At 33.3% G+C, this 14,027-nt stretch overlaps 1 long non-coding RNA gene across 1 annotated transcript; it reads right to left on the reverse strand.

The window, feature by feature from the left end:
* Positions 1 to 7,549: 7,549 nt before the first annotated feature.
* Positions 7,550 to 12,638, reverse strand: LOC147067900 (uncharacterized). Its single transcript, XR_015071385.1, has 3 exons — positions 12,497 to 12,638; positions 10,771 to 10,962; positions 7,550 to 7,669 (listed from the first exon to the last, which is right to left on the reverse strand). It is a non-coding gene; the product is annotated as an uncharacterized LOC147067900 (long non-coding RNA).
* Positions 12,639 to 14,027: the final 1,389 nt, after the last annotated feature.

The raw sequence follows: 14,027 nt of genomic DNA on the forward strand, positions 1-14,027 counted from the left end.
TAACACAAATAGGGAAAGGGGTGTCAAAAATGTTATGTAATTTAGACATGCACGTAAAAGGTTTTGTGATTGAAATACTGAAAATTGTGTGGTATGGTATAAAATGGTATGTGAGGACGTACTTTTATTTATATTAGTATCATTTTCTTTGGGCACAAAAATATGTATGTATTTAAGCATTAAATCTCATAGCGCCTGTACATGTTTATGGATTTACTTGCACCAATAGTGTGTAATTTAAAATATCACGATAATAACTGTTTACACGTAAAAGTGGTGACTGTCTCGCCAATCTCATTCTTCAAGAGTAAGCGAGACGCGATGTTATCATTTTATGGTAGCAGTCGTCAAAATCGGTTAACCCCGAGATGAGTCTCTACGCGGTACAGTTCTTTTTTCCGGAAGGTTCACCACTATCGTTCTACAGCGCAGGCAAAGATTTCGAACAATTCCCAACTGTCACGTGAAAATTCAGAAGCTTCCGAACTTTTTTGATTCGTACTTGCGATCTTGCGACTTGCAGGATGATACATATTTCCACGTGCATTTTCTTGTTATGGTCGCGATAATACACACTGTCATCAGTAAATTTATGTACCTGTAAACGGGGTATTATGCCAGTAGGTATAGTTGGTAGACTATCTTCCACGTCTTCACGTTTTCATTCAAAAACATCTATTCCAAATGGCAAGGTCGTGACGTACGTGATAGAGACTCTAGTATAATTTTATTCTTATCAGACTCAATTTTAAAAAGGGAAAACTCACATTGATTTATAGGAACGCATATGTTATCGTCATTTCTTATATATCCTGGTTTACACCTGCAGGCAGGTGTGCACGATGTATTTTCTGATGGTGGACAAATGATTTCAAATCCTGACAATAAAATCTTGCATGTAGGCTCTTGTGGAGGGCATTCCGGTGGACATTTATCAAGTACTTCGTTGAAACCACACTTCTTATCTTAAACAATATAAAGACAAATTAAAATATGTTAATCTTTAATTGGGTATGTTAGAATAGAAGCATTAATATTATTGTAATAGAAACAGTTATTCTAAAGATTAACTGTAAATACAAATAATTTATTAATCTCTGTTAAAATTTAATTAACTTTTCTATTTGAAATAAAATAAATTATATTAAATATAGTAAAAATCAGCAGCCGGAACATCCTCAGACCTCTTTGAAATCACGTCAGGAGTCAAGCAAGGATGTGTACTTCCGCCCTTTCTTTTTATCATCATGATGGATTCCATAATGCATACAGTGGGATACGCCTACATCATGATGAAACAACCGATCTATGCGAAGAAAGACTGTGCGACTTGGAGTATGCAGATGACGCAGTCGTGTTTGACTCGACGATCGAAAGGTTGGAGGTAACCGTGAATAGGCTCGCCGCGAACTCGAAACGTGTGTGTCTTCATCTGAATGCGGCTAAGACCAAATCCATGTGCAGTGCTGCATGCATCGACGCCGACACTCCTCCGTGGGTTTCCGGTCTTCCCGTCGAGCTGGTGTCCAGGTTCAAATACTTGGGTGCCCGGTTGCCGATGATGGCTGTATTTCCAGTGAGCTTGGAATTCGCATGGGTGTGGCGGGCTCTGCGTTCAACCAACTTGGAGTCGCATAGAGGTCAAGGCTGTATTCTGTGAGGACCAAATGTCGTTTGTTTAACGCGTGCGTCCTGTATGGCTGTGAAGCATGGCATCTTACTAAGCTTCAAGAGTATCAGCTTTTGAGCTTTGAGAATCGATGTCTCCGCCGAATCTTAGGAGTACATTGGTACGACCGCGTTACAAACACCCGAGTTCGTGAGTAGACACAACAGCCTTCGGTGATTGAAGTTATCATGAAGAGACGTTTTACGTGGCTGGGACACGTATTTCGGATGCCGCCAAAGAGTGCGGTACTTCGTACACAGCCTCAAGGGTTCCGTCGCCGTGGTTGGCCCACCCTCACCCTGCAGCGGTGCTACAAGAGCGACCTACGTAATGCAGGTTTGACATGGCGGGAGGCGCAAGAGTTGGCGATGGACCGAGGGAAGTGGCGCCAACTTGTGCTTGCCCAATGTCCCAATGTTGGGACGTGACAAGGTGGAAGAAGAAGAAGTAAAAATCAAAGATTGTTAAAATTCCGCTTCAAAATAATCAATATAAGAAAATTGAATGCAGGTAGTTTTAGTTATCATATTTAGTTACATCTACGACATGATTTTTATATCATGGCCGCTACGGTAGTTTAAGGAACTAAAAATCTTCTATTTTACGTACAACTCATCATATAATTAGAATATTATCGTCATGACATAATATAAATGATTGTATACTAAATATTGTATTAGGTCAAGTACATAATTAATTTAGAATATTCATTAAATATTAAATTAACTTTAACCAGCTGTCGAATTTAATTATCGTAGATTTAATTTTAGACACTGAAAGAAGACAATATAATATCACGGATAGTTGAGGCGATCTAAATGTAGCTGTATAGACGTATACTGAAAATCAGATGAACTGATAAGGTGGCTAATCTTGACTACCTATAATGAATGGGAAAGTATTATCTATCCACGGAAGAATAAATGATAGCTGGTGGAAGTGACATGGGAATACAATACAGTAAAGATCGCCTTAATATGGTGACCGACATAGGGGTCGCAAAAAGGATAATAGAGAAAATAAATGCATTATTACATATATTATTATTAAATATATCCGTTGTGTTTAACGAATCCCGCAGTAAAAAAGCAGCCTACGCGGCATTTTTCAGTGTATAAAGGGCTTAACGCTTCGCAGGTTCTTTCGCAACTCCCACAAGTGAGATGCTTTAGAGCAGTGATCGCCAAGCGGTCGTTCGCGAGCTACCTGAAGTTCGAGACTGCATTTTCGGTAGCTCACGTAGGATATTTTATCATATTAATAAATTTGCCTCTCAAATTTTATTATTGGACTCCGAAATTAAGTATTTCTTGAACTAAGTTTCAATGAAATGCTTAATAAATTGCCGTTGTAATATGAATTTCTTGGCGTAACGATTTGTGAATACAGACGAAGTAAAATAGAGAAGCAGTCAGCGATGTATTACGATAGTAGCTGTGGAGAAAAGTGAATGCCATTTTTTTCACTAATTATTTTTACTTTTACTCACACATATTTTCAATTATCATTTTGTTTATACATAAACAATTAAAGTACGCATTATATGTTTTATTGGAAGTCCGATGTCCTAATATATTTTAAGTAATATAATAATATTATGTATGGTAGGTACGATAAAGGACGATGATAAAAAATAATAAAGAAGTAATATGTATAAATAGCTCACCAGACAATTTCAATTTCTGAAAGTAGCTCACATCTTTATTGAGTTTGGGGACCACTGCTTTTGAGTTTAGAGAATGTTTGAAAAAAATGTTTTTTCGTATTATCATGGATTAATTATTGCTGAACTATTTCCCTCGCCTTTAGATTCAATTATCACGCTACTAATGATTGTAGTTTAATATAGGAATCGAATTCTTCTCCTTTACGTGAGTGCAGAGAACTCGCTGAGAATGTTGTAAAGACTGGAATGTCTGCATTTGTCTAAATAGGAAATTTCTGCTACTCAGCAGGCTGCTAAAAGCATGGATTATGGCTCTATTCCTATTGTTACTGTTGTCTTTGCAGTGTGATTTTATGTTTGGTACTGTGACCATGGTTATGCGAATACATTTATCTCAGTTTGTACTTGATGTATTTTTACATACCAAAATTAAGTATTTATTTTTCTTAGTAAAAAGTTCTTCCATTGTAATTTAAAATATGTATGTGCCTCAGATAAATAATATAAAGAGAGTGTGTATTTTTTTGGTAAAATAAAGCCGTGTTTCTTGCGTATAACGCACTGTATAACCTCAATGTTATTATTATTAACTTAATTATGAAACGTTATACCATCATGTTGGTTCTCAGTACGGCTACCAAATGTAATATTATGTTAACCATATTTTCTACTACATTAATACGTGCTCGCAGTTTTTAAATGAGTGTAATCATTCAAATCAATATTTACCGGTGACGTGTACAAAACATATTTAATTCAGCCGTAGAAATTCTAGCTAACTCTGATGTTTATTGCGGAGATATAAGCGTGCCGAATGCTTTCTCACTCACACTTCTTATGGTTTGTTTTTGTTCAGTCCTTGGTATGTGCTTTTTTATAATTTTGTTAAAGGAAGCAGCTTTTTTAGATTTTTCCACGGGGTCGGCTGAGTAGCTTGAGGCAGGGCTCGGTATAAAATATAAATAATTAATAATTAATTCGCATATGTACTCACTGCATTCACTTGGCCGTACACAGAATCCATATTTTCTTACAAATCCTGGTTTACAGAAGCATCCGATGCGGCATTGGTCTGTGCACATTGGATGTGGTTCCTCGCATGATGGGTCACATTTTCCGCAAGTTAGGTAAATCTCATTTTCTCCCGAGCATTCTCCATTGTCTATCTCTTGACTTGAACTTCCAGATAAATTTTCCGTAGCTGTAGAAACGATTCATTAAATAGGCATATTAAAATATTATATGTAGTTTCCCATATCACTGATTATACCCACTTTGTTGTATGTAAGTTACAATTAATAGCGTGGAGTTATAACGATTGGATATGATTATATTAGGTTTTACGCAGCGCTCGAAATGGAAAATTTTACGAACCGGGGCGCTCAATAATATTCCGAAAATATTAAGATACCTAGTTATCTAATTTTATGTATTAATTTTTATAAAAATACGTGTTCAATTTTCAAATGGCCAAATTATTTCCGGCTCGTCCCGGTCCATTTTGAGCCCTGGTTTTACGTTACAATGTTTACATTTTTTTTATTCGAATCTTGTTATTTTGCATAATACCTATTTACCTTATAATATTACATTACCTATAGTAGATAGTATAATAATAGTTAAGATCAGGCACGCACACAAGGAAGTATGGTTACCAGTCCGGACCCCCTCCTTCAGAAACGGAAAAAATACAAATTGTTTTGGTAAATAGACTATTGCTTTTTCTTAGTCTTATCAGGACCTGAGTATCGTGAACCAAATGATTTCGCTATCAAACAGCCTTGTCGGGTTCGTCACACTCCACTCGATATTATACGACTCGCAAACCTATGACAACTGAAAGACCTATAAATCTCTATAAAAGCTATCTCTATAAAAAAGCCACCAATAAATCGGTCCGAATATCTGGGGCGTCTAAAGCTTGCCATAATATTCCGATGTAGCATGTTTAAAAAACAAGACAGGGCGGATGACACAAACTAACACATACGATCATAATAATAATAATTATGGCCATTAAGTCGTATTCGCTAACAGCTATTGACAGCTCGCAATAACTCACAAAGTGTAGTGTCTGAGTAAGGGAAAGAACATAGAAATCACAGAAAAGTGACCGGGATAAATGTTAGATTTGTTAGCACTTGTGAGATTTTGTTATCCCGGCCCTTAAAAATCAATAATAAATATTATAGATATTTTTTCAAAAATTAACCCCACCCCAGACGATTTTTCTGTGTGCGCGCATGTCGGTCATTATTTTCCGTATTTGTCGAGATTTATTTTCCAGGACGATCCTACTTATATACGTATGCATCAAGGGCCTGAAGAATTGCCGCCCATTCATCACTTTAGAGACATCATAATAAAGAGCTTTTGATAATATTTGAATCTGCTAAGGTTTGTAAGGTACATTGATATTCAACGATTTACTATTAACATACTCCTTTCTATCTTTCAGCGATATGAAGTAGAACATAATATCAATGTAAATTATTTAGTATGGCTGACGTACTTTGTAATGTATGCCCAAGTAATTTATTAATTTATACGTCTTCATAGTACCTATTTCTTGTAACGTCCATCTATGTTTCTTTCTTATAAGTTATTTATGTGTGTAACTCTAGCTAGTGTACAAAACCGTTTTGTTATAAAAGTTTAATAAAGCTTTACATCAGTGTTTCCCAACCTTATTTCTGCCAAGCCCCACTTCAACGTTTCAAAAATCTACATGCCCCCCTATCAAAATTTTATAGTTGCCTACCTAACTAATTCTGAAAAAAAATGATTTGCTTTAAATAAAAAATGTACATAGCCAATACTATTTTTAATTTAACTTTCGTAACTAAATATGTATATTACGTTACATGTACAAATCGGAAGAAAATTAGTGCAATCCTTGTGCTATGCTTCGTCGTCAAATGATTTTCAAGATGATCTTTTTGCCATTCAAAAGATTCAAATTGCCTTCCAGTGGGGCGTACGCCCTACGTTGGGAATTACAGCTTTAGATGTTTTTACATAGATGGTAAAGTAAAATAAATATTTTAATTCTTGTTGGAGACGTTATTCCAGCATGTTATGTGTTTTTTGCAATGTTATTTTTTATTATTAGTGTTGTTACTGACATATTATTATTATAACAGAATTATTAGGAGGAATATTCTTAAAATTTAGTAATAATTCTGTGAAGCAGGATTTCACAAAATTTAATGGTTGAGTCCACATAATTTTCTATGGGATTTTTTTCACGAGATATAACAATTAGTTTTTATTGTTTATTTGTAAACTCGATTTAATTATATAATATATAATATACCTACTCAATGAATGCGTTGGTACACTCCAAAAAAATGCTGTAACACTAAAATAAAGGGTGAAAAAAAAAATTGAGCACATGACAAATTGTTAATTCAAGACATTCACAACATGATATTTAGAAGAAAAAGCACAAGTAGATATAATTAGTAAATAAAAAAAAGAAACCAAAAAATATTAATTATTTTAAAATATAATTATATCGATGTTCAAAGTCATTTGATATTATTATAGCCATTGCTTTAAAAAAAAATGCATTACCAATTAATAGTCCTGCTGATATACGATACTATTGATAAAAAACTAATGCTTTTTCGAATATCGAAAAGTTTTCTTAAAGGGCTCGCACATCAGAACTCGCCGCATGCGTCTTACGACGAATTCGTCGATGTGACGTCATCGTAAACCAAGAAACAAACGTTATCAAATAGAGCTTCGCAGATTGGCCAATGCAACTGCGACGCGAGACGATCCGCAGATGCAACATGTCGCATTTGTTACAGCCTGCATGTTGGATCTAAAAAAAAGTCGACTCCGCGCAAGCGCACAGCTGCACAAACGGCCATTTCTCTCCAGACTGTCGCCGCGTTCGGAGCAGCCATGACGCGGCGAATGTCGATATCGCTAGACAGATGTGCGAGGTTTTATCAAGGAACACCGCCTGCTCGTTCTCGGAAGCTTTGATTTATGGCGGTTAGGCACACGAGGCGAGTTGTGATGTGCGAGCCGGCTTAGATTATATTTAATAAAAATCTTTTGTACCCATTAAAGTTGGTCATTATGCAAGGTCATTATTATATACCTATATAGGTATATCTACTTAATAGTAGTATAATACTTACGGCAGTTTTTAGGAAGAATGCATTCTTGATTATTATCAAGCACATATCCATCTTTACAAAAGCATCCTGCTACGGATGGCTTGGTACATTTTCTTTTATCGTCTTTATTTTTGCACGTCTTTGGACAACCAGTTCCGTAGCACTTATATTCCATATTGGTGCCTTTGCATTTTTTTGCTAAACCAAAAAATAACCATTTAAATTGAAAAATAATATTAGGGTCTAGGACGATTCGACGCCGGGACACCTGGGCGCTACGGAATCGAATTAAATTCGAAAATAAATAGACGCTCGTGAATTATAGGTACTTTTAAAATACATATTTAATATTATTGGTATTTATATTTAAATTATTATATTATTATTTAATACATGGTGAGAATTGAAATATACACACGTAAATAATGAATTAATTATATATATGTTTAAGTTCCAACTAGAAGAGAATTCTTAAAACGTCAGGCATGATAATTCTCAATCTGCAATAAAAAACATTAAAGCAAAATGAATTTATTAAAACTACTAAGTAGTAAATAGAAACTGTTTAATTCCCTCGTCTACTTTCTGTATAAAATCGTAACAAACGTCTATTTATTTCAGTCAACAGTGCGGCACCCAATTGTCCTGGCGCCCAGTTGTCCCATTCCCTAATATGGAACACGTGAAAGAACTTTCTGAACTTTTTTGATCCATGTATGCAATCTTGTAACTTAATGTAACTTAAAAAAAACAATACGTTATTTCAGCAGTAACTCTATGCACGTGTAAACGAGATATGATTGCATACAGATTATTAGAGGTGACAACACATTAAAGCCAACTAAGTATTTCAATATCTTCACAATGTATAAACGCATACCTACCTCAACTATTTGAAAGCATGTCCGGAATTTTGTACTTATTCATTTAGACGTATCACAGTTCACCGTGAGCATTTGTATCGGAAACAGATCGCCATATAGCATTGAGATCACAATCATGTCTAAATATCTAAATAAAATATTTAAAAATTACGTAATATAAAATAATAAAATATAAAAGCACTGGAATACATACAGGGAAAAGACGGAAGAAATATGTAGGTACATAAATTAGAAAAAAATACAATAATAACGCTCATATTTGTATAGCATTTTGAATTCAAACCTCGGTTAGTAAGCAGGTGTTTGAAAGTATCAAGTAGTACCTACCTATCAAATATTTGACAATAATGACAGCGTTATACTAGATATTAAACTTAATACCAATCAATATAAAATAATGACTGTTCTTAAAATTAGAACATAACTGTCTGCAAAATATCGTTGCCAGACGGCCATCTTTTTCCGACACAGTGGCGAATGGTGGAGGTACACTGTTAAGATCCGACATAAATTGTGCACACCAAACTTTGTCAGTCAAACGTATTTGTTTTCATTGAACTAGAACTACAATGTGCAGTGTTTGTTAGTAGTTTCTAAAATTCAATTAAAACCTGCCTAATCCATGCCATAGTGCAGTGTTGGCGAACCTTTTTACGTACGCGTGCCAAATTTTCCCAAATATTATTTTTTGACTGAATCCCGGGATTGATAAACATAATCTCGGGATTTTGGGATTGATTTTTTTTATCAATTTTTATGGAACATAAAATAAAAGCAAAAATATAATACAAAAAATACTTTTAATAAAAAATAACTACATTAGAAATAAACTGAATTTGAATGAAATTTGATTTATACCCATGTGTAAGTTGCCGATTCATTTTATTTTTTCACATAAATTATTTAAAATGCAAAAGATTGGAAAAAAACAATGCTTCCCACTTACGGCAGTTTCATATTTGGCTGACTAATTAAATTTATGAAGCGGAAAGGCCATAAGTACGCCATGATTATTTGATTTACTATTTTAAATCTCGCTAATCCATTCATTAAGTCTTTACTATCAGAAACAGCAATCTCATATTAAATTCACATTATTATTTATATATATTTAATATTATTTACTCCATTAAACTTATGTATTTCCAAGATTGAACTTAGATATACAATATTAACAATAAATGTCTTAAATAGTATAAATTATACTTGATTTATTTTTGACCGATTTTATCAATGTTATGTGTAAATATAAAAAAAATATATTAACAATGGAAAAAAATGCCAATCCCGGGATCAGAATTTTGGCTCGGGATTGGATTCCCTAGCTATAAGTAATTGAATTATTGAGTAATACTATAATACCTGCTTAGTTTGGTTCTTTACGCACAAATTGACGTCAAAATTGCTCGGATCAGATGAAGCATCCTCTCCGCGACGTGACTTCCCCCGCCGCCTGATAAGGTCATGGCTATAATATTATTTTGTTTTACGCAGAAAACGTAAGGGCCGATATATATAATTTAAGTTAATGATAATGGTTATTCTTGAAGAGTATCTACATGTTCTTTTATACCTTGCATTTATACATGAATTTCGTTGTTTCGGTTTGCACGTCGATTGATAAATATTATTGGTTAAAATATTGTTCAAAACCGAAGAAAATACGCATTTTTAATGTTTTATAATATATATGTTTTTAAATATTTGTAAAACTTTCTTGTAGAAAAACATATTTTCTTATCTTTTTTCTCTTCAACATAAAACATTCGCATGCCATGCAAAATCATCTCGCGTGCCACTGGTGGTATTATACGCGTACTATAGGTTCGCCATCCCTGCCATAGTGGATAATAGTTAAAAAATATTCGTTTTTTTATAAATTATCAAAAATTATGACATTAAACCGTACATAATTTTAGATATTTTATAGATAGAAGAACATTTTTTATCGCTTATGGTTTGGTTTAGGCAGTGATAAATGAATTAAAAAAAACTAACCGACACCATCAGTAATATTATGTAATATTTATTAATTCAACGAAAACAAATAAAATAATATGACTGAAAAAGTCTGCATTATTTTCTTCGGATCGCCTACAAATAGCATACCTAAACTATTAAGGTTTGATTTCAGCAGGGTTTAATTAAATTTTAAAAACTAACCACAACCACCTGCAAATTGTATTCTTAGTTCAACGAAAACAGATAAGTACGATTGACGAAGTTTAGTGTGCACTATCTCCACCCCTCGCTACCGTAATCTGACACAACACCTTGAACTGTGCTACGGCGAACTGCATACGTAAAGTTTATATCTGAAATAACTTGTATCATTTATAGTTTGATAAATAAAAATGTTATAGGTATGTATAGCGTTTACAGAATCTTGTTTTAGTGCGAGAATTAATAGCTTACGACAATGTTTTGGCAATATGCATTTTCCGTTCATGTTGAGGACATAGCCTTTATTGCATTTGCATCCATTTATAATGCAGGTTTCTGGACAAGGTTTCGTTGGTTTTTCATCCATATTGTCACATGTTTTGGGACAAGGGTCTCCACAATTTGTTCTGCTGGAGTTAGGATCGCCATCGCACGGTGACGTTGCTATATAATCATTAAGTCGGTACATTAATATCACAAACGACGAAGCGAACTTACGAAGTTTGGTGCAAATTAATTATCATTTATACCTGCAGTCACTGTCATTTGTGATGATATTTGTTCTTAGTTACAAAATAGGTTACCTCCACTTTCTTTAATTGTTAATAGTTTAGTTCTTAGTAAGGGGAGAAAAAAATAAAACATTGTGGACATAACAAAGTAGGGTGCAGAATGAGCCTCACAAGAGTAAAGAAAAAAAAAAATAAACAATGTTACACAATAAAATAAAAATTCAGAAATAAAATATACAGCACAGTTAGTATCACTGAAAATGTATCTTTGGGGACCGCATTGACTAGTCTTGCAATCGTAGCCAATGGTGTCTGATATGTTCGACACGAGGAAACCCATAATATATCATGGCTGCGACCTCGTAGGTAATTGGCAGGCGCATCTAAATTCAAATTCTTTAGAACACCAGGGTTGGAAACCATCCCTCGTGATAGCAGACAAAATGTCTTAAGAGAATATGTGACCTACGAGAGTCAGGAGAGTGAAAAGCGAGCATACCCTGTAGAATGGCAGTCGGAAAATAATCGTTTGACGAATAATGAAAACAAAAATAATTATGTCACGAAAGAAATTTCTTCTGGACGCGCTCTAAAACAAGGTTATAAGGAACTTTAAGGATATAACTTACAAAATGGTTAACTGTCAAAACGAATTATGATACTGCGCTTAATTTGTAACATTAATGATCAGTATAGCAGGAAATCATCATTTCAAAGTATTTCAAGTTATACATGTTTATATTTCTATAAAAATCGATGTTTTTAAAATGAATATAAAAAATATTATAACTATGAATTAGTCAAGAATCTCTATTACAAAAATTAGAAAACTTAATAAACTAAATTTAATAATAAATTTGACTATAAAATAATATGTAATAATAACGTGGGACCCTGCACCAAATTCACATTTTATAATATTTTTCTTAAAATGTAGGTTTACTTTGACTTAAAATAAAAAATATTTTTCCTTTTAGTGTTTTCAGATAAATATTTATTAATTAATACAGTTTATATTGTAAATTATCAAAAAATGTCTCAAATTGCTAGCTTCGTATTTATCGGCTAGGTGCCTCTGGTAGAAAGGCTGAGTAAAGACTTCACCTTAATAAGGACAAATTGGCGCATAATATGCGCACCATTATGGTGTGAGACCGTTAAGGGCAGAAATGCATCGTTTGGTGCGATTTACACGCTGGTGGGATAATCGGATATCTTTAAAAATGAGGCCTGACTTCTGTTTACGGTCAATGTAAAACGTAACCGGCCCATAATCAATGATTTAAAAAATATATATATATAAATGACATTGATCCGAAAGAGATGTGGTTTTAATTTTAATAGGACAGCATGCAAATTCCTTCTGACATCAAACAATACTTCAATATTAGGTACATTATCAATATGGGTACAGTGTATTTACAGTTCTTTTCACAAAAGAATATTTTATGACAATTTAAACTTACGTGTTGAAACAGTACTTGCTACAAAAATTATGCAATGGAAAACCAATAAAACTGTTACCACCGTATTCGATGTATTCGGGTTATGGAACATTTTATTGGATGTTAAAAATCCAAAATACTTTTAATACTGAATTAGCTTACACGAATGGGCACATTTGTAAAATGGTTGAAATTATATTCTGTTCACTATCAAATGGATTTTTTTTCAGCTGTCAGTGATTGATCTAAAATTTAAAAAAATAATATAGATTTGTTATCATTGTCAACAAAAAGCTATGTCAATAAAGACAGTGTGTATTGTGAATTAATCATGTACACAGTCTATCATTGCACAGATGTTAGAGAGCAGTTATTGCAAAAAGTAATTATTTATAAACATACATAATTTGAAAATATGTCAGATATGTAGGTAAGTACCTACTAAAAAAAATTTTTGAAAGAAAGACAAAGATTCACGACAATGTACTTTATCGATTGAGCCATGTGCGTCTTATCTAATAACGACGAAATTAACTATTTGTTTTCACGTAAAGAATATTTTTTATCGATTATGGTTTGGTTTAGGCAGGGTTTAATGAATTAAAAAAAGTAGCCAACACAGTATTATTAATCCAATGAAAACAAAGAAGTATGACAGAAAAAATGTGCATTATTTTTGTCGGATCGCCCATAGCATACCGAAATTATTATGGTTTGATTGCAGCAAGGTTTAATTGAATTTTAAAAACTAACCAGCACCTTTTGCAAATTGTATTCTTAGTTTAATGAAAACAAATATGTACGATTGATATAGTTTAGTGTGCGCTATTTATGTCGAATCTTAACAGCCTACCTCTACCCCTCGCCACCGTAGTCGGACACAATAGCTATCCTTGAACTACTGTGCTACGGCGAACTACGGTTTGGTTTGGCTTGTGGTTTGGCTTAGGCACCGTTTAATTGAATTATAAAAAAACTCACCAGCACCATCTGTGAATAATTGTATTCTTAGTTTAATGAAAACAAATAAGTATGACTGACAATGTTTAGTATGCACTATTTATGTCGAATCCCGACAGCCTTACCCCAACCCTTGCCACTGTAACTATCGATCCATCTGTCATTCCTTTTAATAACTTATAATATCAGCTATGTTAGTCGATTTATTTTAAATTCACCATTTTCATTTAAATCTAATTAATAATATTACTAACACGATTTATCATTTTATTGGTGTCAGGAGTAATTCAAATTTGACACTTACTAATAATTATTTTTATTCAATACCTACTATGTACTTACGTAATAAAAAGTATCATATTAATATTATTTAATCGATGTTGAATACAATTATTAATATGGATTTAATTATATTATACCTATATTAATTGTGGAAAATGTAAGGTTATCGTTCCATAAAAAAATCTCTATTCAATTGTATCTAAAGTATTGGTATACTTTCTCTTACATGGTTCCAGTGAAGAATGGTTTGATAAATTGAAAATTGATTGCAGCACCTACCAAATGAAAATAACCAATTTTTTTTAAGTTT

This window comes from Rhyacophila brunnea, unplaced genomic scaffold (assembly GCF_057557595.1).
Source record: "Rhyacophila brunnea isolate RB1 unplaced genomic scaffold, BYU_Rbru_1.0 scaffold_3, whole genome shotgun sequence".
NCBI lineage: Eukaryota > Metazoa > Arthropoda > Insecta > Trichoptera > Rhyacophilidae > Rhyacophila > Rhyacophila brunnea.